The 22,388-nt window shown below is 39.3% G+C and overlaps 1 protein-coding gene across 3 annotated transcripts in view; it reads right to left on the reverse strand.

Annotated features, from left to right (window-relative positions):
• Positions 1-22,299, reverse strand: part of KBTBD3 (kelch repeat and BTB domain containing 3) — a 77,665-nt gene extending 55,366 nt beyond the window's left edge. For 2 of the 3 annotated variants that reach the window (XM_006071800.4, XM_044929817.2), the window contains exon 1: positions 22,026-22,299. The gene's annotated coding sequence lies outside the window, so the exon portion shown is untranslated. Of the gene's footprint in view, positions 1-21,609; positions 21,736-22,025 lie in introns of those variants that run through there. The other variant, XM_044929816.2, reaches the window with a different exon arrangement.
• Between the last annotated feature and the right edge of the window lie 89 nt (positions 22,300-22,388).

Here is a 22,388-nt window from a genome sequence, read left to right on the forward strand (position 1 = left end):
AACTGGGGTTGACAGAAATGGTGCTAATCTGAGGGAACTAGTACAATACAGCTGAGCGAGTCCAGGGTAAAGCATGGGCCTTCCAGAGAGTCAAGGGATCACTGCTGCAGGGAAACTCTAATTCCACACATGCACAGACTACAGGACTCTGCCTTTGTGAAAGCCATAGATGGGAGAAGCCACAGATGTGGGCTGCCACCCCAGAGGCAGGTACACTGGCCACCACTGCCAAAGCTGGCAGAAGTGCCAGATGTGGCCCTAGCCATGACTGCAGTTTATGATCCCAGAGTGGGGAATGCAGGCTGACTGGCCACCTCTAAAGCCAAGGCGAGGGCCAGAGGTTGTTGACAAAATGCCACTGTGGTCCCAACCTCAGAGGCAGCAGCTTTCACCAAGTAATGAGCAGGCACAGGTCACTGCCCACACCTTCTGGGGAAACTTTGCAGCTTGGCTCTGCTGAGGGACACATGAACCAAGGCCAACTCCCCTAAGGGAGCACATGACGGCCTGACTATAGCAACTTCCTGCAGGCCTCCACCTCAGTGGGCACTTCCCTATGTCCCAGTTGTGTCTCCCATAGCACTCCCTCTCCCAAGTCAAACTGAGCAAGCAAGCCCTGATCAGCTGCTACTCTCATTCACTCTTGTCTGGGAGGGGAACAGACATTGGAGGGTGGCCTACAAGCAGAAGCAGGGCCAAAACCAAAGCTGAGCACCAGGGGTTGTAGGATGGAAGAAGAGGAAGGGCATGTGCTCCTCTAGCCACAGGTGCAGCAGATTAAATCCCCAGAAAGAGCCTAAGGCTGTGGACTTTGGGGGCAACTGTGGACTTTGGGTGCAAGAACAAGCTGGAGTAAGACCAGATCTGAGTCTGAGCTGACCGTACAGCATCCACAACAGGTCCAGAGACCTTCCCAAAAATGTTGGAGGACTTCCTGAGTAAACAGAATGCCTAGTACACACTGTACGCAAGGACAACGGAGGATTCAGGAGGACATTCTTCTCTCTATATATGTACGTATATATTTTTTCTTTTTCATACTGTTGTAATGGTGTTCTTTATTATTCCTTTAATTTTTATTTTTTAACTTACTTTTCCTTTTTAGAAACCTTTTACTTTTGAATAAATTTATTATTTTTCTATTTTTACAGTACTCTAGTTATATTCCATTTTTTCCACGTTTTTGATATTGTATTTTTGCTACTCTAGTTTTTAGTATTTGTTTTCACTTAGCATTTGTTTATTGGCTTGAATGTACTCTTCCTTTTTTGGTTCCTATTTTTATTCTTTTTTCTTCTTCTTTTTTTTTTTCTACTCTCTTTGTGAGTATGAAAGCTCCTTTGTTTATTCTTGTCTGTTGATTGTTGCTTGTGTTGCTTTACCATTTGTCGTGGGTTTTGTCTGTCCCCTTTTTTTTTTTTCTTTCTATAGTTGACGTTTTCTTTTTCCTTTTGCTTTTCATTTCTTTTTTTCACTCTTTCCCCTCTTTTCTTTTGTTTTTTCCCTCTTCTCTCACTCCTTTTTTGTGCCCTTTATGACTTTTTCTTTCCCTTTTATGCTGTGTGGCTTGTGGAGTCTTGGGGCTACAGAAGGAGTCAGGCCTGAATCTCCAAGGTAGGAGACCTGAGTCCAGGGTGTTGCACCATGAGAGAACTCCCAATCCCATGGAACATTAAACAGCAAGAGCTCTCCCAAAGGCCACCATCTCAACACTAAGACCATGCAACACAAAAGGCCAGAAAGCTCCAATGCCAGATGTCTGATGCCAAACCATCAGCAAAACATGAACATAACACTGCCCAGTAGCAGAGGTGTGTCCCAATGCCATACCTTGTTTACAGACACCCCACACAAACCACTGGATGTAGTACTGCCCTTCAGAGAGACAAGATCCAACTCCAACCACCAGAACACAGGCACCAATCTCCACCACCAAGTAAAGCTTCACAAGGCACTGGTCCAAACCTGGGGACCAAGTCCACAACATGAACTACGACCTTGCAGCTACGGAAAGGAGACCCCAAGCACAGTAAATTAAACGAAAGGAAAAGACAGGGAAACATACAGTAGATGAAGGAACACTGTAAAACCCACAAAACCAAACAAATGAAGAAGAAATAGGCAGCCTACTTGAAAAAGTATTCAGAGTAATGAAAGTAAAGATGATCCAAAAATGTGGAAAATGGAAGCACAGATAAACAGAATTGAGGCACAGACTTAGAAGATACAAGAAATGTTTACTAAGTACCTAGTAGAAATAAAGAACACATAATCAGCAATGAAAAACAAAACAATTGAGATGAAAAATACACTAGAGGAAACCAAGAGCAGAATTATTGAGGCAGAAGAATGGATAAGTGAGCAGGAAGATAAAATGATGGAAATAACTGAAAGAGAGCAGAATAAAGAAAAAAGAATGAAAAGAAATGAAGACAGTCTTAGAGACGACTGTAACATAATTAAGCACACCAACATTTGAATTATTGAGGTCTCAGAAGAAGAAAACAAATAGAAAGGGTATGAGAAAATATTTGAGGCGATTATAGTCAAAAACTTCCCTAATATGGGAAAGGAAATACCATACAAGCCCGGGAAGCCCAGAGAGTCCCACACAGGATAAAACCAAAGAGAAACAGACTAAGACACATATTAATCAAACTAACAAAAATTAGACACAAAGAAAACCTATGAAAAGAGCAAGGGCAAAACAACAAATAATGTACAAGGGGATTCCCATAAAGCTAATAACTGATCTTTCAGCAGAAAGTCTGCAGTCCAGAAGGGAGTAGCAGGATATACTTAAAATGATGAAAAGAAAAAACCTAAAACCAAGACTACTTTTTAGAGTAAGGATCTCATTCAGATTTGACAGAGAAATCAAAAGCTTTACATAGAAGCAAAAGTTAAGAGAATTCAGCACCACCAAACCAGCTTTATGACAAATACTAAAGGAACGTCTCTAAAGAGGAAACAAAAGAGTAAGAGAAGACCTACAAAAACAAACCCCAAACAATAAAATAAGTGGTAATAGGACCATGCATATCACTAATTACCTTAAATGTAAATGGATTAAATGCTCCAAGCAAAGGACACAGACAGGATGAACGGATACAGAAACAAGACCCCTATGTACGCCATCTACAAGAAACCCACTTCAAACATAGGGACACACAGAGATTGAAAGTATGGAGCTGAACTTAAAAAATATATTCCATGCAAGTGAAAATCAAAAGGAAGTTTAGGAGTAGCCTAACCAGATATTTACAATGTCTATTTTACATTTACAATGTAAATGTAAAATACTGGAAACAAGAAAGGATACTACATAAAGATCAAGGGACTAATCCAGGAAGAAGATATAACAATCAAAAATATATATGCACCAAACATAGGAGAACCTCAATATATAAGGAAATGCTAACAATTATACAAGGAGAAATCAACACTAACATAATAATAGAGGGGGACTTTAAAATCTCACTCACACCAATGGACAGGTCATCCATACACAAAAATTACTAAGGAAACACAAGTTTTAAATGATACATTGGGCCAGATGGACTTAATTGATTTCTATAGGACATTTTATCCAAAAACAGTAGATTTCACTTTTTTCTCTAGTGCGTAAGAAACAAAATCCAGGAAAGATAACATCTTGGGGTCACAAATTAGCCTTGGTAAGTTTAAAAAAAGTAAAACTAAAAATATATCAAGCATTTTGTTTTTTTTTTTACCACAATGCTATAAGATTAGATATGAACTACAGGAATAAACTGTAAAAGAAAATCACAAACACAGGGAGGCTAAACAACATGCTTCTAAATAACCAAGAGTTCACTGAAGATCTCAAAGAGGGAAAAGCAAAAAAGGAAAACACAACAACTCAAAACCTATAGGATTCAGTAAAACCAGTGCTATGAGGAAAATTTATAGCAATATAAATCTAGCTCAAGAAACAAGAAAAACATCAAATAAACAATCTAACTTTACATTTAAGCAACTAGAAAAATAAGAACAACAACAACAACAAAAAAAAACCAAAGTTGTTAGAAGGAAAGAAATTATAAAGATCAGATCAGAAATAAATGAAAAAGAAATGAAGGAGGCAATAGGAAAAAATCAGTGAAACTAAAAGCTGGTTTTTTGAGAAGATAAGCAAAACTGACAGCCTGTTAGCCAGACTCATCAAGAAAAAAAAGGGGGAAACTCAAATCAATAAAATTAGAATAGACAAAAGAGAAGCTACAACAGACAATAAAGAAATATAAAGGATTATAAAACACCACTATGAGCCAATAAAATGCCAATAAAATATATGCCAATAAAATGGACAAGCTGGAAGAAACAGATGAATTCTATGAAAAGTACAACCTTTCAAGAGTGAGGCAGGAAGAAATAGAAAAAATGAACACATCAATCACAAACACTGAAATCAAAACTCTACTCAAAAAATCTTCCAACAAAAGCCCAGTGCCAGATAGTTTCAAAGGCAAGCTTTATCGAAAGTTTAGAGAAGAGCTAACCCATATGCTGCTCAAACTCTTCCAGAAAACTGCAGAGGAAGGAAAACTCCCAAACTCCTTTTATAAGCCACCATCACCCTGATACCAAAACGTGACAAACATACACAAAAAAAGAAAATTACAGGCCAATATCACTGATGACATGTACCACATGCATGCTCTCAGGTCCGACTCTTTGCAATCCCATGAACTGTAGCCCACCAGGCTCCTCTGTCCATGGAATTTTCCAGGCTAGAATACTAGAGTGGTTTCCCACTTCCTACTCCAGGGGTTCTGCCTGTCCTGGAGGTTGAACCTGTGATTCTGAGTCTCCTGTAATGGCAAGTAGATTCCTTTACCACTGTGCCACCTGGGAAGTCAATAACTAATAAACATTGATACAAAAATCCTCAACAAAATACTAGCAAACAGAATCCAACAACCTATTAAAAGCATCAGATATCCCCTTACCAAATGGGGTTTATCTCAGGAATGCAAGGATTCTTCAATACACACAAATCAATCAATGTGATACACCATATTAACAAATTGAAAAATAAAACCATATGATAATCTCAATAAAGGCAGAAAAAGCTTTTGCAACATTCAGCACTCATGTATGTTAAAATAAACTCTTCCAAAAAATGGGCACAGAAGGAATCTATCATTAACAAAGGCCATTTACAGCAAACCAACGCAAACATGATTCTCAATGATGAGAAACTGAAAGCATTCACTCTAAGATCAGAAACAAGACAAGGGTGCCCACTTGTGAGATAGGATGCCCTATTATTCAACATAGTTTTGGATGTCCTAGCTACAGAAATCAGAGAAGAAAAACAAATAAAAGGAATCCAGACTGGAAAGGAAGAAATAAAACTCTATTTGCAGATAACATGATACTGTACATAAGAAACCCTAAAGATACTATCAGAAAATTACTAGAGCTAATCAGTGAATATGGTAAAGTTGCAGGATACAAAATCGATACACAGAAAACACATGCATTCCTATATACTAACAATGAAAAATCAGAAAGAGAAATTAAGGAATCAATCCCATTTACCATTGCAACAAAAAGAATAAAATACCTAGGAATAAATCTACCTAAAGAGAAAAAAAGAACTGTATTCAGCGAACTATAAGACACTGATGAAAGAAATCAAGGATGATATAAATAGATAGAGGAATATTTCATGATCCCGGCTTGGAAGAATCAATATTGTGAAAATGACTGAACTACCAAATGCAATCAACAGATTCAAGGCAATCCCTATCAAATTACCAATGGCATTTTTCACAAAACTAGAACAAAAAATCTCAGTTTGTATGGAAACACAAAAGACCCCAAATAGCCAAAACAATCTTGAGAAAGAAGAATGGACTTGAAGGAATCAACTTACCTAATTTCAGACTATACTACAAAGCTACAGTCATCAAGACAGTATGGTAGTGACACAAAAAGAAAAGTATAGACCAACTGAACAAGATAGAAAGCCCAGAGACAAACCCATGTACCTAGGGGCACCTTATCTTTGACAAAGGAGTTAAGAATATACAGTGGGGAAAAAGATAGCTTCTTCAATAAGTGGTGCTGGGAGAACTGGACAACAACATGTAGAAGAATGAAATTAGTACACTTCCTAACACCATACACAAAGATAAACCTGAAATGGATTAAAGACCTAAATGTACACTATAAAACTATAGTTTGATAGAAATTATAGAAACTATAAAATTCTTGGAAGAAAACATAGGCAGAACACTGTTATGACATAAATCATAGCAAGATCCTCTATGAACCACCTCCTAGAACAATGGAAATAAAAACAAAAATAAACAAGTGGGACCAAATTAAACTTAAAAGCTTTTGCACAGCAAAGGAAACTGTAAACAAGGTGAAAAGATAACCCTCAGAATGGGAGAAAATAATAGCAAATGAAATAACTGACAAAGGATTAATCTCCAAAATATACAAACAATTCATACAACTCAATGCCAGAGAAACAATCCAATCAAAAAGTGGGCAAAAGACCTACAGACATTTCTCCAACAATATATGGATGGCTAATAAACACATGAAGAGATGCTCAACCTCACTCATTATTAGAGAAATGTAAATAAAAACTACAATGAGCTATTACCTCATACCAGTCAGAATTGCCATCATCAAAAAGTCCACAAACAAGTGCTGGAGAGGATGTGGAGAAAAGGAAACCCTCGTGCACTGCTACTGGGAATACTGAATTCACAGAGCCATGATGGAAGACAGTATGGAGATTCCTTAGAAAATCAGGAATAAAACTACCATATAACCCCAGCAATACCACTTTTAGGCATATACCCTGAGGAATCCAAAACTGAAAAAGAAACCTGTACCCCCCAATGTTTACTGTAGCACCATTTACTATAGCTATAGAGAGTGAAAAAGTTGACTTAAAGCTCAACATTCAGAAAACGAAGATCATGGCATCCGGTCCCATCACTTCATGGGAAATAAGATGGGGAAACAGTGGAAACAGTGGCAGACTTTATGTTTCTGGGCTCCAAAATCACTGCAGATGGTGACTGCAGCCATGAAATTAAAAGACGCTTACTCCTTGGAAGGAAAGTTATGACCAACCTAGACAGCATATTGAAAAGCAGAGACATTGCTTTGCCAACAAAGGTTCGTCTAGTCAAGGATATGGTTTTTCCTGTGGTCATGTATGGATGTGAGAGTTGGACTGTGAAGAAGGCTGAGCGCCAAAGAATTGATGCTTTTGAACTGTGGTGTTGGAGAAGACTCTTGAGAGTCCATTGGACTGCACGGAGATCCAACCAGTCCATTCTGAAGGAGATCAGCCCTGGGATTTCTTTGGAAGGAATGATGCTAAAGCTGAAACTCCAATACTTTGGCCACCTCATGCAAAGAGCTGACTCATTGGAAAAGACTCTGATGCTGGGAGGGATTGGGGGCAGGAGGACAAGGCATGACAGAGGATGAGATGGCTGGATGGCATCACTGACTCGATGGACGTTGAGTCTGAGTGAACTCCGGGAGTTGGTGATGGACAGGGAGGCCTGGCGTGCTGCGATTCATGGGGTCGCAAAGAGTTGGACACGACTGAGCGACTGAACTGAACTGAGGACATGGAAGCAACCTAGATGTCCATTGACAGATGAATGGATCAAGAAGCTGTGGTACCTATATATAATGGAATACTACTCAGCCATAAAAAGGAACACATCTGAGTCAGTTCTAATGAGGTAGATGAACCTAAAGCTTATTACACACACTGAAGTAAGTCAGAAAAACAAATATCATATATTAATGCATATATAAGAAATCTAGAAAGATGGTACTGATGAACCTACTTGCAGGGCAGCAATGGAGAAAACACAGAGAACAGATTTATGGACAAGGGCAGGAGAGAAGAAGGAGATGGCAAGATGAATGGAGACAGCAGCATGGAGGCACATACACTAACATATGCAAAACAGACAGCCAAAGGGAATTTGCTGTATAACTCAGGGAACTCACACTGGGGCTCTGTAGTAACCTAGAAGGGTGGGAAAGGTTGGGAGGTGGGAGGAAGGTTCAAGAGGGAGGAGACATATGTACATCTATGGTTAATTCATGTTGATGTATGAGAGAAATTAAACCAATATTGTAAAGCAATCAATTTAAAATAAATATAATTATTAAAAAATTCTCCAGAATGTGGGTAGAAAAGGAACATACCTCAACACAATAAAGGTCATGTACAAGTAACCCACAGAAAAACATTATTCTCAATGGTGAAAAACTAAAAACATTTTAAGATCAGGAACATGATTAAGGGTGTTCATTCTTAACACTATTATTCAATACAGTTTTGGAAGTCCTAGCCATAGCAGTCAGAGAAGAACAAGAAATAAAAGGAGTACGGATTGGAAAATAAAAAGTAAAATTCTCACTGTTCGTAGATGACATAATACTATATACAGAACACTAAAGATGCCACCAGAAAATTACTAGAGCTAATCAATGAATACAGTAAAGTCAGAGGATATAAAATTAATATACAGAAATCCCGTACATTCCTATACACTAACAATGAAAAATCAAAAAGAGAAATTAAGGAAATAATCCCATTCACCACTGCAACAAGAAGAATTAAATAGCTGGGAATAAACCAACCTAAAGAGACAAAATACCTGTATGCAGAAAACTATAAGATACAGATAAAAGAAACCAAAGACAACACAAACAAATGGAGTGATATACCATGTTTTTGAATTGGAAAAATACTGAGAAACTGACTATACTACCCAAAGCAATCTCCAGATTCAATGTTATCCCTATCAAAATACCAATGTAATTTTTCACAGAACTGGAACAAAAAAATTCATGCTTTGGAAAAACAAAAGACCCCCAAATAGCCAAAGCAATCTTAAGAAAACCGGAGCTGGAGAAATCAACCTTGCTGACTTCAGACTATACTACAAAGCTATAGTCAGCAATATGTGAACCGTGAACTTCCTGATGTTCAAGCTGGTTTTAGAAAAGGCAGAGGAACCGAAGATCAAATTGCCAACATCTGCTGGATCATGGAAAAAGCAAGAGAGTTCCAGAAAAACATTTATTTCTGCTTTATTGACTATGCCAAAGCTTTTGACTGTGTGGATCACAATAAATTGTGGAAAATTCTGAAAGAGATGGGAATACCAGACCACCTGATCTGCCTCTTGAGAAATTTGTATGCAGGTCAGGAAGCAACAGTTAGAACTGGACATGGAATAACAGACTGGTTCCAAATAGGAAAAGGAGTACGTCAAGGCTGTATATTGTCACCCTGTTCATTTAACTTATATGCAGAGTACATCATGAGAAACCCTGGACTGGAAGAAACACAAGCTGGAATCAAGATTGCCGGGAGAAATATCAATAACCTCAGATATGCAGATCACACCACCCTTATGGCAGAAAGTGAATAGGAATTCAAAGCCTCTTGATGAAAGTGAAAGTGGAGAGTGAAAAAGTTGGCTTAAAGCTCAACATTCAGAAAACGAAGATCATGGCATCCGGTCCCATCACTTCATGGGAAATAGATGGGGAAACAGTGGAAACAGTGGCAGACTTTGTTTCTGGGCTCCAAAATCACTGGAGATGGTGACTGCAGCCATGAAATTAAAAGACACTTACTCCTTGGAAGGAAAGTTATGACCAACCTAGATAGCATATTGAAAAGCAGAGACATTACTTTGCCAACAAAGGTTCGTCTAGTCAAGGCTATGGTTTTTCCTGTGGTCATGTATGGATGTGAGAGTAGGACTGTGAAGAAGGCTGAATGCCGAAGAATTGATGCTTTTGAACTGTGGTGTTGGAGAAGACTCTTGAGAGTCCCTTGGACTGCAAGGAGATCCAACCAGTCCATTCTGAAGGAGATCAGCCCTGGGATTTCTTTGGAAGGAATGATGCCAAAGCTGAAACTCCAGTACTTTGGCCACCTCATGCGAAGAGTTGACTCATTGGAAAAGACTCTGATGCTGGGAGGGATTGGGGGCAGGAAGACAAGGGGACGACAGAGGATGAGATGGCTGGATGGCATCACTGACTCGATGGATGTGAGTCTGAGTGAACTCCGGGAGTTGGTGATGGACAGGGAGGCCTGGCGTGCTGCGATTCATGGGGTCGCAAAGAGTCGGACACGACTGAGCAACTGATCTGATCTGATCTGATAGTCATCAAGAGTATGGTACCAGCACAACAACAGAAATACAAACCAATAGGACAAGAAAGGAAGCCCAGAGATAAACCCACATACCTATGGGCACCTTATTTTTGACAAAGGAGACTATACAATGGAGATAAGACAGCCTCTTCAATAAGCAGTGCTGGGAAAAGTGGACAGCCACATGTAAAAGAATGAAAAGAACACTTTCTACCACCATACACAAAAATAAACTTGAAATGGATTAAAGACTCAAATGTTAGGCTAGCAACTTATAAAAGCTCTTAGAGGAAAACACAGGTAGAACAGTCTTTGACATAAGATCCTCCTTGTCCCACCTCTTCAAGTAAGGGATACAAAAACAAAAATAAATAGGACCAGCATGAATGCTCGGTGGCGTCAGTGTGGCTGACTCTTTGTGACCCTATGGGCTGTAGCCCACTAGAATCCTCTGTCCATGGGATTCTCCAGGCAAGAATGCTGGAGTGGGTTGCCATTTCTTCCTCAAATTGATCTTCCTGACCCAGAGATCGAACTCATGACTCTTGCCACCTCCTGCAGAGTCTTTTTTTTTTTTTTTTAATATAAATGTATTCATTTTAACTGGAGGCTAATTACTTTACAATATTGTAGTGGTTTTACCATATATCGACATGAATCAGCCATGGGTGTACATGTGTTCCCGATCCTGAACCCCCCTCCCACCTCCCTCCCCATCCTATCCCTGCGGGTCATCCCAACACTGAGTCACCAGAGAAGCCCCAAATGGGACCTAATTAAACTATAAAGCTTTTGCAAGGCAAGGAAACAATATACAAGAGTAAAAGACAACACTCAGAATGGGAGAAAATATTTGCAAATGTAGCAACTGACAAAGGATTAGTCTCCAAAATGTATATGCAGCTCATACATCTCAATATCAGAAAAACAAATAGCCCAATCAAAAAATGAGCAGAAGACCTAAACAGACATTTCTCCAAAGACATACAGATGGCCAATAAACACATGAAAAGATGCTCAACAATGCTCATTATCAGAGAAACACAAATCAAAACTACAATGAGGCATCACCTCACACAGGTGACAATGGCCATCATCAAAAAACCTACAAACAATAAATGCTGGAGTTGAAGCTGAGAAAGGGAACCCTCCTGCACTGTTGATGGGATGTAAAGTGGTATAGCCACTATGGAGAGCAGTATGGAAATTTCTTTCAAAACTAGCAATACAAATACCATATGACCCAGCAATCTCAGTACTGAGCATATACCCTTAAGGCTTTTAAAAAACCACAATTCAAAAATACACACGCACCCTAATGTTCACTACAGCACTTGTTTACAATGGCCAAGACACGGAAATCAATCTAGATGTCCATCAACAAATGAATGGATAAACTGTAGTACATATATACTATGAAATGAGTGAGTGAGTGAAAGTTGCTCAGTCAGGTCCGACTCTTTGTGACCCCATGGACTATACAGTCCATGGAATTCTCCAGGCCAGAACACTGGAGTGGGTAGCCGTTCCCTTCTCCAGGGAATTTTCCCATCCCAAGGATCGAACCCAGGTCTCCTGCGTTGCAGGCGGAATCATTACCAGCTGAGCCACCAGGGAAGCCCAAACTCAGCCATAAAAAGGAAGGAATTTGAGTTAGTAGTAAGTAGTGAGGTAGATAAAGGCATGTTACACAGAGTGATGTAAGTCATAGAAAAACAAAAATTGTATATTAAAACATACATATGAAAAAACAAAAAATACATATGGAATCTAGGAAATAGTACTGATGAACCTATTTACGGAGAATAAATGCCAACCCTGACATTGAGAATGGTCTGTGGACACAGTGGGGGAAGGAAAATGTAGGACAAATTGAGAAAGTAGCATTGACATATATACACTATCATGAGTGAAACAAGTAACTAGCAGGAAACTGCTGTAAAACACAGGGTGCCCAGCCTGGTGCTCTGTGACAACCAGAGGGGTGGAATATGGGGGTGTAGGGGGTGTGAAGGAGGCTTAAGAGGGAGGGGATATATATCTAATTATGATGTACCATGTTGATGTATGGCAGAGACCACCACAACATTGTAAAGCAATAATCCTCCAATTATAAAACAGCATTCTTATTTCTATTGATACAAAGATAGTCACTAAAAGCAAACTTTACTATAAATTTTCAAGTATTCTCAAATATATTAGGATCATACACAGCTAGTCACTTTTATAAAAGATAAAAGCCCACCATCCATGTAGTCTACACAGGATAAATCCAAGAAGCTGAAACTTTCTATTCTTAAATTTGGTTTGAATAAGTCTCTAATAATACAAGGCTCCCCTGGTAGCTCAGGGGGTAAAAGAAAGTGAAAGTTGCTCACTCGTGTCTGACTCTGCAACCTCATGGACTATACAGTCCATGGAATTCTCCAGGAGAGCATACTGGAGTGGTTGCCATGCCCTCCTCCAGGGCATCTTCCCAACCCAGGTCTCCCACATTGCAGGCGGATTCTTTAACCAACTTAGCCACCAGGGAAGCCTGAATCCACCTGCAATGCGGGAGATCTGGGTTCAGTCCCTGGGTCGGGAGGATCCCCTGGAGAAGGGAACAGTTACCCCTTGAGTATTCTGGCCTGGAGAATTCCATGGACAGAGGAGAATGGTGGGCTACAGTCCATGGGATCACAAAGAGTCGGACACTTCACTCCTAATATTAAGTGTATTTTGCAAATGGCAAACAACCTGGGATTGAGAGGTGAAGGAATAGGGTCCCAGATGATCCATCACTGACTAGTGACCCCTACTGACGCTCTTTAAGGCTCTGGCTTCCTTAACTGCAAAGTGGACACATTAAATTACATTGTACTGCAGTGGTGCTTAAATGACATTAATATTAATGTTGTCAAGTGGTATATAAATATTAATGGTCAAAATCAATAATAATGTATACTTAGCAATAAACATTATTAAATGTTAAACAATTCTTAAATCTGGGTAAAAGATTTGTAGGCAATTCTTTTTTTCCAAAATATTCTATAAGTTCAATATCTTATTTCACTGATTTCAAGACACAACTTTTCATACTTAACACATCTGAAATTGATGGAAATGTATCTAATAACCACTTTAGTTAAACAGCAGTCATAAGATACGTGTTATTACATGTGTTATGTGCATCAAAATGTGAAAGATGTGTATCAGTCTTGGAAGAAAACCCTGAAGATAAAAATGGACACTGACTTTGTTTAAAAAATGATACATCACAAATGCTCCTGATAACAGAGAACAATATTATATAGAAAAACATGGACATTGCAACTTTAAGCTGAAGGTGAACAGAAGAGTTAGGCTCTGAATGTGAGTATCTCAGCAAATTAATTTTGCTTACTTTTTAAAATGTGTGTACAAGGTTGATACAATTATTTTTAAAAGGGCTTGCCATGAGAATGAAAACTTCCAAGTCATAAAAAGCTGTGTCACAGTTAAACGGCACTTTTCTCTTCACCTTCCTGCTGAAAACACTGAATCAATTTTCAAAATTTCACTTGTTTTTTTCCTTTTAATGTCTTCCATTATAATTTGATTTAAAAAAATTTAGTCACTAAAAGTACAGGCACCAAGCCTAATAACCAAGCTTTTTAAATTAAGTAACAACAAAGGAACATATGCAAATTGATAGGAGAATGTTAAACTAAAGCTGTGCTATGACTGATGCAGGCTCTGATTTCTTTAAGTCTCCCACTGATAGAAATTTGGTCACTGACATTTCTAGCTATTCTATTTCAATATTTATTACAGAGTGCTAACTATATGCCAGGTAGTGAATTACACACTAGAGATAGCAAGGAGAATAAAGGCAGACATGATCACTGCTTTCCTGATGTTTAGTATATAGAAAAGAAGACTGACAAATTATAAATTCTAATACATTCTGTGAAGAAACAACTGGAAAAAGAAAATAAAAATGAACAGTGGACGGTATTCAATTGCAGATAATGCAATGGTAACAGCGAAAACTTACATAACCTTACTCTGTGCCAGACTCCGTAACTACATCTTTACCTACTCTTTAATCTCCAAAACAACTACTATAAAATAGATACTACTATTATCTCTATTTTATAGACCCAGGGAATATGAGGCTTAACATACCTGAAATTGATATGTATCTTATAATCACTTCTGGACAGAAGTCATGATATATTTGTCATTACCTATGTATGTGAATTAAAATGTGAAAAATGGTTTAACAGTGTCTTGAAACAAAATCTTGAAAATAATAATGGATAGCAAGTAAGCAGTGAGATAGGCTATAAACCCAGAAAGTTTGGCTCCAGAGAACGTGCTTTCAATCCACTATAATTTTAGGGAGAGCCTTCCTGAGCTGGTTTCATAAGTTAACACCTGAAAGATGAGAAGGTAAGGGGTGGTGACAGAAATTATGTATTAAGCCCTACAGTGGGAAAGGGTCCTTCAGTTTTAGAATATGACATAAGGCCAGCATTGTTGGAGTGTAGTTAATGACAGCAAGAATGTTGGAGAGACAGGCCTACAGAAGGCTGGTGCTACCTCGTGCAGGATTTGTAAGACGCAAGGAACTGGAATTTTATTCTAAGTGCAGCTGGATTTCAGTAATGTCACTCAGTTGTGTCTGACTCATTGCAACCGCATGGACTGCAGCACGCCAGGCCTCCCTGTCCATCACCAACTCCCAGAGCTTACTCAAACCCATGTCCATTGAGTTGGTGATGCCATCCAACCATCTCATCCTCTGTTGTCCCCTTCTTCTCCTGCCTTCAATATTTCCCAGCATCAGGTTCTTTTCAAATGAGTCAGCTCTTCGCATCAGAAGGCCAAAGTACGGGAGTTTCAGCTTCAACATCAGTCCTTCCAATGAACACTCAGGACTGATCTCCTTTAGGATGGACTGGTTGGATCTCCTTGCAGTCCAAGGGACTCTCAAGAGTCTTCTACAAACCACAGTTCAAAAGCATCAATTCTTCGGCCCTCAGCTTTCTTTATAGTTCAACTCGCATATCCATACATCACTACTGGTAAAACCATAGCCTTGACTAGACGGACCTTTGATGGCAAAGTAATGTCTCTGCTTTTTACTATGCTGTCTAGGCTGGTCAGAGCTTTTCTTCCAAGGAGCAAGAGTCTTTTCATTTCATGGCTGCAGTCACCATCTGCAGTGATTTTTGGAGCCCCAAAAAATAAAGTCTGCCACTGTTTCCCCATCTATTTTCCAAGAACTGTTGGGACATGATGCCATGATCTTAGTTTTCTGAATGTTGAGCTTCAAGCCAACTTTTTCACTCTCCTCTTTCACTTTCATCAAGAGGCTCTTTAGCTCTTCTTTGTTTTTTGCCATAAGGGTGGTGTCATTTGTAAACCTGAGATTATTGAGGTTATTGAGATTTCTCTCGGCAATCTTCATTCCAGCTTGTGCTTCACCCAGCCTAGCGTTTCTCATGATGTACTCTGCATACAAGTTAAATAAGCAGAGTGACAATATACAGCCTTGACGTACTCCTTTCCCTATTTGGAATCAGTCTGTTGTTCTATGTCCAGTTCTAACTGTTGCTTCCTGATCTGCATACAGGTTTCTCAAGAGGCAGGTCAGGTGGTCTGGTATTCCCATCTCTTGAAGAATTTTTCAGTTTGTTGTGATCCACAGTGAACGGCTTTGGCATAGTCAATAAAGCAGAAATAAATGCTTTTCTGGAACTTTCTTGCTTTTTCAATGATCCAGCAGATGCTGGCAATTTGATCTCTGGTTCCTCTGTCTTTTCTAAATCCAGCTTGAACATCTGGAAGTTCACAGTTCACATATTGTTGAAGCCTGGCTTGGAGAATTTTGAGCATTACTTAACTAGCATGTGGGATGAGTGCAATTGTGTGGTAGTCTGAGCATTCTTTGGCATTCCCTTTCTTTGGGATTGGAATGAAAACTGAACTTTTCCAGTCCTGTGGACACTGCTAAGTTTTCAAAATTTGTTGGCATATTAAGTGCAGCACTTTCACAGCATCATTTTTCAGGATTTGAAATAGCTCAAATGGAATTCCATCACCTCCACTAGCTTTGTTCATAGTGATGCTTCCTAAGGCCCACTTGACTTCACATTCCAGGATGTCTGGCTCTAGGTGAGTGATCACACCATTGTGATTATCTGGGTTGTGAAGATCATTTTTGTATAGTTCTTGTGTGTATTCTTGCCACCTCTTCTTAATATCTTCTGCTTCTGTTAGGTCCATACCATTACTGTCCTTTATTGAGCCCATCTTTGCATGAAATGTTCCCTTGGTATCTCTAATTTTCTTGAAGGGATCTCTAGTCTTTCCCATTCTATTGTTTTCCTCTATTTCTTTGCACTCATCACCGAGGAAGGCTTTCTTATCTCTCCTTGCTATTCTTTGGAACTCTGTATTCAAATGGGTATATCTTTCCTTTTCTCCTCTGCTTTTCGCTTTCATTCTTTTCACAGCTATTTGTAAGGCCTCCTCAGACAGCCATTTTGCTTTTTTGCATTTATTTTTCTGGGGGTGATCTTGATCCCTCTCTCCTGTACAGTGTCACAAACCTCCATCCATAGTTCATCAGGTACTCTGTCTGTCATATCTAGTCCCTTAAATATACTTATCACTGCCACTGTATAGTCGTAAGGGATTTAATTTAGGTCATACCTGAATGGTCTAGTGGTTTTCCCTACTTTCTTCAATTTAAGTCTGAATTTGGCAATAAGGAGTTCATGATCTGAGCCACAGTCAGCACCGGGTCTTGTTTTTGCTGACTGTATAGAGCTTCTCCATCTTTGGCTGCAAAGAATATAATTAATCTGATTTTAGTGTTGACCATCTGGTGATGTCCATGTATAGAGTCTTCTCTTATGCTGTTGGAAGAGGGTGTTTGCTATGACCAGTGCATTCTCTTGTCAAAATTCTATTAGCCTTGGTCCTGTTTCATTCCATATTCCAAGGCCAAATTTGCCTGTTACTTCAGGTGTTTCTTGACTTCCTACTGGATTTATGGAAAACTGAACTAGACAGGGACATAATCCGATTTATTTTTTTAAAATATCCATCTGGCTGATGTGTAAAGAATGAATTGAAAGAAGTTAAGATAAATAGAGTCTAAATTTTCACTTATTCCACAAATATTAGAATATTTATGAAGTAACTATTATTGTAGTAAGCACTATTCCAGAGATTGGACACAGAGTCAAAAATATTAGAGACAAGGTCCTCCACTGTGGAGTACACTTCTGAGTGGTGAACACCCATACAAACTCATACGTTCACAGTTTCTCCCACTCTACTGAACATTTTCTATCAGTATACAAGTTTTACTATCTCCCATCTTTAAACAAACATCAAACAAAAATCTATCATTTGACCTTGCACTCTCTGCTAGCTATCATCCTATTCTTTTATTCCCAGAAAAAATTCTTTAAAGAATTGTCTGCAGTAACTTTGCAACCAGTTATTATCTCAATCCACTACAATCAGGTTCTTCTCTTTCACTCTATTAACATTGTTCCTGTCACTGAACCAAATTTTTTTTTTCATTTGTATGGAAAACAAAAGACCCGAAATAGCCAAAACAATCTTAAGAAAGAAGAATGGAGCTGGAGGAATCATGCTCCCTGACTTCAGCTTATACAAAGCTAGAATAATCAAAACAGTATTGTACTGGTACAAACACACACACAGATCAATGCAAAAGGTCAGAAAGCCCAGAAATAAACCCACATACTTATAGTCAATCAATTACAACACAACAGAGAAGACAGTCTCTTCAATAAGAGCTGCTGAGAATAGTGGACAGCTACAGGTAAAAGAATAAAATTAGAATATTCTTTAACACATATACAGAAAAAAAAAAAAAAAAACTTCAAAATGGATTAAAGATCTAAATGCAAAACCCAATATTATAAAACTCCTAGAGGAAAACAAACTCTGACATAAATCCCAGCAACATTTTTGTATCTCTCCCCTAGAATTGGAAAAAAAAGCAAATATAAACAAATAGGACCTAATTAAACTTAAAATCTGTTGCACAGAAAAAGAAATCATAAACAAAACAAAAAGACAACCTTCAGAATGGGAGAAAATATTTGAAAACAGTGCAATCAACAAAGTCTTAATTTCCAAAATATACAAACAGCTTATACAACACAATATCAAAAATAACAACCTAATCATAATATAGACAGAAGACCTAAACAGACATTTCTCCAAAGAAGACACACAGATGGCCAACAGGCACATAATAAGATGCTCAACATCATTCATTATAAGGAAAATGCAAATTAAAACTACAATGAGGTACCACCTTACATGAGTCAGAATGGCCATCGTCAAAAAAATCTACAAATAAATGCTACAGAGCATGTGGAGAAAAGGGAACTCTCCTACACTACTGGTAGCAATATAAACTGGCTCAGCCACTACGGAGAACAGTATGAAGGCTTCTTAAAAACAAAATGAAATTACCACATGATCAAGCAATCCCACATATATTCAAGAAAGAAGAAAAGTCTAATTAGAAAAGATACATGCACCCTATGTTCACAACAGCACTATTAACAATAGCCAAGACAAGGAAGCAACCTAAATGTCCATCAGCATATGAATGGATAAAGAAGATGTGATAGATATATAAATGCAATATTACTCGGTCATTTAAAAGAATGAAATAATACCATTTGCAGTAACATGGATGGACCTAGAGATTATCACACTAAGTGAAATAAATCAGACACAGAAAGATAAATATCATATGATATCACTTATTATGTGGAATCTAAAAAATGATACAATTAAACTGACTTTAAAAACAGAAATAAGCTCACAGACATAGAAAAATAACTGATGGTTACCAAAAGGGAAATAGGGGAAGAGATAAACTGAGACCTGGGAATTAAAGGATACACACTACATATATAAAATAAACAAGGACCTACTGTATAGCATAGGGCACTATATTCAAAGTCTCATTTATATATATACATATATATATATAAAATGTAATCATTTGGCTGTATACTCAAAACATTGTAAGCCACCTATACTTCAATAAAATAAATAAATAATAAAAATGAAAATAAACTGTTCATGTCAATGTCACCACACTTTCAACTTGCAGTCAAATGCTAACTTCTCTCCCCTCATCTTATAACCTCTCAGAAGTGTTCACACTGTTAACTAGTTCCCCCTTCTTTTCTGTGCCACAACACTTTTCAGGTTTCCTCTCTCCTTAGCTTAAATAAAGAGGCCTACAGCACTGTGCTTAAGAGCATGGCCTTATAAACTTAGCTCTGAAGACTGGTTCAGGAGTGCTAGTCATGGAGGACAGACACAGGAAGAGAATGTTTCCCTTTACTGAACAAGATAGAAAACTAATCAGTATTTCAGGTTAGAAATGACGATGGTTTAGACTAGAGACTAGAAATAGATTTTAGCTCTATTTTAGAAATAGAACCAATAGAACTTTGGGACAGATCAGATACAGGAATTAAAGGAATAGGGGAAATCAAGATTTTGCAATAGAATAAAAAACTAATGAATACTACCTAAAAAAAAAAAAAAAAAAATCACCAAATTTCAGAGATGGATTTCACTTGATACTTTTCTACTAAAACTGATACTTAGGAGAGGTTATGTTATTTACCCAAAGTCACAAAGATAACTGGTGATAGAACTGAAAATAGAACACAAGTCTCTCATAATCCTAAGAAGCCACAGATCAGGATCTGGCAAGACGAATGCTCTCAGAAGCTTTAGTCCTCTTTTTTTCCTAAGCAATGCAGTAAAAAATACTGCAATACATTTTTGGGTTTATTGCATATAATTAGGCAAGCTATTAACTACACACTTTATATGTCTTTAAGAAAAAAGTAAAAAAGTAAAGGTAGAATATAAGTATCAGTATTGGCTTATGAAGAGTAAAATCTATTAAAAGTTCATCAAAAACATTTGCTGAAGTAAACTATTTGTAAAGGACAAGATACACAGGAAATCCCCTTTGAGCAGTTCATATTCTAATTTGCAAGATAACACACATATAAATAATTCAGGCCAACAGAAGAGATGTCATAAAATAGTACTAGAATAATTGTCAAACGAATTGTATAGACTATATGTGTGTGTGTGTGTGTATATATATATATATATATATATATATATATATTTTTTTTTTTTTTAGTACGCTGTGGTAGTCCTTTAGATTTGAGCTAAGCCTTCAAGGACAAGTAAGAATTTTAAAAGTAGATGGGGAAGGGGATTACATTAAACAAACCTATAAAGAGTGTCGACTAAGGTAAGGCTCAGGGCTGGGGGTTAGGGAATGGGAAGAGTTAGCTTTTTATACAAGTTCCATGGAGACATTCTCTTTGGTATGACATTTGAGACCTGAATGACAAAGAAAAACAAGGAATGTGATGATGGAAGTTGCGGAGAATATTCTGAGAGAATAAGTACAAATAACCACTACATTACCTGCCTACAGTAGGCTCTATAGAGTGAATACACAGAGCTTAGTTGAATAGTAAAAGGGTAGACCATAAATTTCTAAATCTGAGTTTAAGTAATCCCATAAATTCTCTTTCTCATCTCAGTTTCTGCATCAGTAAAAATTACTGCATAGAACACGTGAGATAATGAACATATAAGTGGTTTAGAAACATAAATATACCAAAATTGTAAAAGTTCAAATAAACAAGAATGGAAAAGTTTTAATATGATGCTTAGCTACACAACGTTAAAAATAGAGAAATTAGGAACAATCATTGCTGGTATGGGTATCAGCACTTCATACTTTACATATCTTTACATTTTCTCTTTCTGTAGTTTTTTGTACATGTTTCATCTTCTTTGCCAGACTGTAAGCAGATAAAGCACCTGACACGTTTTTAGTATTAGCTACATTGATATGTGAAGCGAGTAATTAATTTTAAAGCCCTTTGAGGATTTGTGTTTGCTTGTGTTCAAGATCCCATTTAGTTGCAAATGATTGAAGGGGGGCTGATATCACGAAAAGTTAACAGAAATAAATATAAATGAAAATAGAATAGAACCCATTTTAAAAAAGACGGAAGTAAGCTGCAGGTAACTGTTAAGTACTACTGCTGGCCTTTAGTTAATACTCTCTGGCAGCCAAAGGAAGAAGGGAATTGGCTGAATCACACAGCGTGGCATTTAATCTATCTCAAAGATGGGCATTTATATTCATCTACAGATTTCAACTGTTCCCTGGCCCCAAAGCCGCAAGATCTTTGATCACAAACATCTGAGCAAAGGCGCAGAGCAACTATGAAGGGCTCCTGAAACTATTTAACTTGGTTCCGTTGCTTTCAGAGCCAGGACCCGTAATAAGAACGGAACCACCGGCGCCTCAACAACAGAATCCTCACTTTTCTCCCCAGGGCTCCGGCCCGGGCTTGGCAAACGCAGAAACAGCCCCTGGATCCCTTGACGGCCTCTGCACGGTTCCGCGGCTCGCCCGAAGTCTCGGCTTCAGGCGGGGGCCGTGCCACTCCAGGAGGAGTGAGGCGGGGCTCGGGGCCGGGGTGGGCACAGGGCCGAAAGGGCCTCGGGGCTGTCAGGCCTCCGGGGTCGGGTGTTGGGGGAGGCAACCCGGGGCCCGGGAAACAACTGCCGAAGCGCCCCGCGGCGCCCTCTGTCACGGAAGCCCCCTCGCCCCAGCTCAGGACGAGCGGCATGGGCGGCCGAGGCCAGAGAGCCCTCCGCTTTGCGGACGACGAGGTCGGCCCTAGCCCGGGAACGAGGCGGGCCCCCGACGCTCCCCCGGCGCCCCGCGATCACCCACCTGCACCGCGGTCTCCGAAGTCTCCAGCCCGGCCTCTCCGCTCCCGAGGCCCGGCTGCGATTGGCTCCCGCCACTGTCGCGCTGCCTCTTCTTCAAGTCTGAGCGCCAGCCGGTAACGCGCCGCGCCTCCGTCCCGCCCCTCGCGCCCCCGAGGCCCCGCCCCGCGCGCGGTCACGCGCTGCCGCAGAGCGCAGAGGACGCAGAGCGCAGAGCAGGGACCCGGCTTCCGAGGAGGCGGCGGCCGCGCGGGTGACGCGCAGCGAGGGCCGCAGGTGAGCCACCTCCCGCGGACGCGCGCGGCGCCCCGCCCACGCACGCGACGCCCCGCCCCCGCGCGGGAGGACGCCCGCGGCGCCCCGCCTG

The sequence above is a fragment of the Bubalus bubalis genome, chromosome 16 (genome assembly GCF_019923935.1).
Source record: "Bubalus bubalis isolate 160015118507 breed Murrah chromosome 16, NDDB_SH_1, whole genome shotgun sequence".
In the NCBI taxonomy this organism is placed as follows: Eukaryota; Metazoa; Chordata; class Mammalia; order Artiodactyla; family Bovidae; genus Bubalus; species Bubalus bubalis.